The 5,141-nt window shown below is 41.2% G+C and overlaps 1 protein-coding gene across 8 annotated transcripts in view; it reads right to left on the bottom strand.

The window, feature by feature from the left end:
- Window positions 1-5,141, bottom strand: part of Esrrg (estrogen related receptor gamma) — a 606,111-nt gene that overhangs the window by 439,405 nt on the left and 161,565 nt on the right. The window contains exon 1 of one of the 8 annotated variants that reach the window (XM_029477733.1): window positions 4,104-4,510. The exons of the other annotated variants lie outside the window; for them this stretch is intronic. The gene's annotated coding sequence lies outside the window, so the exon portion shown is untranslated. Of the gene's footprint in view, window positions 1-4,103; window positions 4,511-5,141 lie in introns of those variants that run through there. 8 annotated transcript variants of the gene reach the window in all.

Raw genomic sequence — 5,141 nt, 5'->3', positions numbered from 1 at the left:
AGCAGCACACACATCACATCACACCTGGAGCAGCACACACATCACATCACACCTGGAGCAGCACACACATCACATCACACCTGGAGCAGCACACATCACATCACACCTGGAGCAGCACACACATCACATCACACCTGGAGCAGCACACATCACACCTGGAGCAGCACACATCATACCTGGAGTAGCACACATCACATCACACCTGGAGAAGTACACATTACATCTGGAGTGGCACACATCACATCACACCTGGAATGGCACACATCACTCTTGGAGCAGCACACATCATGTCACACCTGGAGAGTCCCCAGACACCCACTTACATTCTCACTTCTTTTTGGTCTTTCTAGAATATTTTACATAAAATAGCAACCACATTCTCAGTTTTCTCTCTACCCAATTCCAATTATATTTCTTCACAGAACCATTAAGATAAAACTAAAACTCATTTGGGCTTGCTTGGGCTCCATCTTTCTTTGTCTCCCTCCCTTCTCTTCCTTTCCTCTTTCTTCCTACACCAAAATACAAACAAGGAGAACCAGAATGTTCCTGTTCACTCTAGAGCTATCCTGCTCATCCCTGGTTCTCTACACTCAACAAACCTTAAACCTCTGAATACATATATCTGGAATATTTATCGACTTAAATAAACAAATTGTTACTTAATTCTAAGCTGCAAATTTGCCTACTTAAATTATATCTTACAACTGATTCTTTCATGAAGCCAGTTAAAATATTCTATGAGATTTAAAAAGAGTTTGAATAACCTTTTTTTCTAGTCTTATCCTTATTTAAAAGCCACTCTGTAGAGGAGAGAATTTTCTTACTTAAAAGTCCATCATTAAGGAAGTCAGGGCAAGCACTTGAGTGGGCCACAAAGGAAGCCTGCTTGCAATTGCACACAGCATGGCCTCTCACCAGGGAACTCTCTTGGCAGGCCAGGGACTGTAGAGGACTTGTGGAGACTACTGCAGTCTCACTGGACCTCACAAAGTCTCATGCTCAGTTAGCTCTCTTACAGCCCAGGGCCACCTACCTAAAGATGGTGTCTGTTCAGCTCTCCCTCACCAATCTAGACAATTTGTTTCTCTGGTGACTCTAGGCTGTGTCAAGTGGCTGGTGCAAGCTAACTGGGACACATGTGAGCCAAACACTTTCGAGAACAAATTTTAAAAATTATATCCACATCCAGACCATTGGTTAGGATGTGAAATATGCCCCCATAGACTTACATCTCTGAACTAGTCCCCAGCTGGTGGCACTATTTTGGCTATCTTTTAGGAGATGGAACCTTGCTGGAGGATATGGGTCATAGGAGCCCAGCTGGAAATTGTGCGGTCTGGCCCCGCTTTCAGTCAGCTCTCTGCTTCCTGAGTACAGACACAATGTAACCAGAAGCATCCCCAGCAGCATCAGGCCTTCCAGTCCATGATAGACTTGCACCTTCACAACCTCAGACAAAGGAAACACTCTACACAATGTAACCATCAGCATCATGCCGTCCTGACCATGATAGAAGTGCACCTTTCCAACCTCAGACAAAAAAAACACCCCATTAGGTTACTTCTTGTCAGGTACTTGGTCACAGCATGGCTAAAGTAATGAATACCTATGACTGGGTTTATACAGACACACATGCATACCTGAGTATACACAGGCATTAAGGCTCAGCTAAGTGAAGTAATAATAAAATGGGCAATGTGTCCTTTATTAAGTGCCTGACACACTAATCCTCACAAAATATCCCCAAGGGACTTTCCTACTTTGCAGATTAAGTTGAAGTGAAGGATATTTAAGTAAGTTGTCAAGTCCTTATCACTAGTCTTTCCTACAGTCAGGATTTCAGCTTTATTATATTTTATCAGCTCACCTTAATATTTCATAGCCACATAGGTGAGGGTATGTGTAAACTTAATTTAAATTAGAAATAGAACATTTGAGAAGTATGCAGTACACAGAAAACTCAGTACACTGAGCCTTTCACTGCTTTTTAAAAAATTATTTTAATGCATATATGTGGATAATAGATTTTCTTTTTTTCCATAGTAAAACTGGAGTAACTATATATCACATAAGTACTGTATGAAATGCAGCAGTCCAAGGAGCTCGCTGTACCTAGATCCCAATGTAAGCAAGGCTTACGGCCCAAGCACAAAGCCATCTGTAAAGCAGCCAGACTCACACCCAGCCCTACTCCTCTGAAGTATAAATACCACCTTTAATATGCAAATGCTATTCTTTGATTTCCTTGGCAGTTTTATCATACAAATGCATCCTTAAAATATTCTTATTTTTATTCCTGCAAGATACCACTCTACAGTTGTAAATGGCTAAACTGTGTCTGTAATCAACTAAAACCCCATCAGCTGGGCACTGAGGGATTTTCTTGATTAGGTCATTTGAGTTGAAAAGAACCACCCTAAAACTGGTCACCCCTTCTGTGCCCACATAAAAGGACTCAGATGAAACAAACTTTCTGCAGCCCTCACTCTAGCTAGCAAATTCATCTATGCTGCTGCTGAGGCATTGATTTCTTCATGGTATTAGAACCTACTTCTTTTTTATTCCAACATGGACTAAACACCAGTAGCTCTCTAGGGATTTCTAGGACTCCAGCACTGGGCTGGGACTGCTGAGACATCCAATCTCATGGACCGAATAACTACCAGACTCTTGGCCTTTCCTTTGAATAACCTCACTGTTAGACTGCTTGGACCACAGTTTGTAAGCTCTACTAACAATCCACTTTTAATACACACAAGCATACATACATACATACATACATAAACACACACANACACACACACACACACACACACACACACACANATATATATATATATACACACACTTGCAGACACACATATAGATACACATACATACAGAAGCATACATATAGACACACATACATATACACACATACACACATACTTATACATACATGCATACAATACACACACAGATACAGACACAGACACACACATACATAAATATATACATACACACATACATACATATACACATATGTACATACACATATATACACACATATGTACATACATACACATACATACTCATACACACATATATACGTATATATACACACACACAGACACACACACATACATACACACAGACACATACACAGTCACTCCTGTTCCTTTAGACAATCCTAATACACCTGTCAGGACCCCCCTCTGCTGACTCTTGCTTCCTCACTAGATAGCTGACCTTTGAGTCCCTAGTGGCCATCGTCATGAACGTCATGGCTCTCCTGGACTTCTCTGTATGAATGCATTGCTTTCATTTGTTTATCTTCCTGCAGACACAACACATAAAATATATAGTAAAGCGACTGTTTGACAGAATGTTATGTACCCAATTGGAGACTTATGGATCAATAGAATAATGGAGGCCTCTAAGAGCAGGACCATACCAGATGGAAACTCTATCTACAAAAGAAAACCCTGAAGCTGAGAGGAAAAGATGAACTCTTCAGTAAACGGTTCCTGGACAGTTGAATAGTCTTAAAGAACTGCCCCCCCACCCCCACCCCGCTTTCTGTAAAAGAACAAACTAAAGTGTCCTGGGAAGCTGGAAAGAGCAAACTTCTAAACCTTGCGGACAATAGTGATGAATATTTTTATGACTATCCAGTCATCAAAAGAATATTATTCTTACAATAACTAAAATGTAAGCCATAAAGGAAAAGACTGAAAATTCAATCTAAGCAAAAGAAAAAAAATTCATCAGAGGCCACAAGACAGCAAACAGGAGAGAAAGCTGTGAACACTTAGGAAACACAGGGTGATTTTATTAGCTCCTGTGAGGAGGACACAAGCCAGCAACCAGGAGAGGAAGCTGCAAATGCTTAGAAAACATGTGATAGTTCTATTATCTCCTGTGAGGAACTCATTTTTAAAGGAGGGTCTTGACTTTGCCCAACTAGTTACAACAAGGGGGAGTGCCTCAACCTTCCTGTTTGCTTGCTTCTTTGTCCAACAGGAAGAGGGGACGCTAACACACTTAACACACATCTTTTAGGCTGCTCTTTGTTGAAGCCCATGTAAAATTCTACCTTGCTTCAAAGGGAAGCAACTAACCATAGGTGGCATCGTTGTAGCACACATCCTGTCCTCAATCGCCTGGGTGACAGCAAAGCCTGATACGAGTAAAACTTCATTTAAGTTTTTTAATTCCATTGAAGGAGAAGGTCATTGACACTTCAGTAATTGCTATTGAAAACCATTCGGCTGAAAGAGAAAACACACACACACAAACAAAATAAATTGTGGCATAATTTTTACTGCAGATTATTCACTTTAAAAGAATCACCTAGTAGCGTTCTCACGATAAGATCACTATTTCAATTATCTTGCCTAGGAAAGTTTTTGATTATGATTCTTAAGCAATAGCTGGATAATTTATATACTCCAGACAGAATTCCTTCCCCTTTTCTCTCACCCCTGAACAGAAAGTCTAAGTTGTAAAGCTTTGTTCTAATTCTTGCACAAAGGACTAGAAAGAACTTGCCACAGTTTTGATACAAAATACCTTTGACAAGCTTGTATGTATAGACATTTCATTGGCCACTGCCAATGCTGTTGTAGTTGGTTCTGGAATCGTTGAGGAGGGAGGTACGGCCGGGGCAAGGGGATCTCTAAGAAGAGGATTTAGAGTGTTCTATTCCAGCCAGCTTCTGGTTCCCTTTTTGCTTCTTGGTTGGTATCATGTGAGAAGCTGCCATCACTGCAGAACAAGCTATTGTGCCTCACTGCCTCTACCACAAAAAAACTGAATCCTTTACCTCTGACCCTAAATAAACTCTTACTCCCTTAAGATGTCTCTGTCTAATATTTAGTAGTCTCAGTGATGCTAACACAAGGTTAATGAGGCAGTGCCATGGGCAGAGTTCTTGCCTAGTACACATGCAACCCTGAGTTCAATGGCCAACACCACATAACTCCTGCATGGCGGTGCATGCTCGTAACCCAGCTTTTGACAAGTGCAGGTAGGAGTATCAGAAACTCAAGGTCTAACCTCAGCTACATGGTGGATTTGAGGCCAGCCTTGGTTACTTGATATCTTGCCAAAAAGTAAAGAGGAAGGAAGGAAGGGAGGGAGGGAGGGAGGGAGGGAGG

This window comes from Mus caroli, chromosome 1 (genome assembly GCF_900094665.2).
Source record: "Mus caroli chromosome 1, CAROLI_EIJ_v1.1, whole genome shotgun sequence".
NCBI classification, from domain to species: domain Eukaryota; kingdom Metazoa; phylum Chordata; class Mammalia; order Rodentia; family Muridae; genus Mus; species Mus caroli.
The sequence above is the reverse complement of the archived record's forward strand: the minus strand, read 5'-3'. Positions and strand labels throughout refer to the sequence as shown.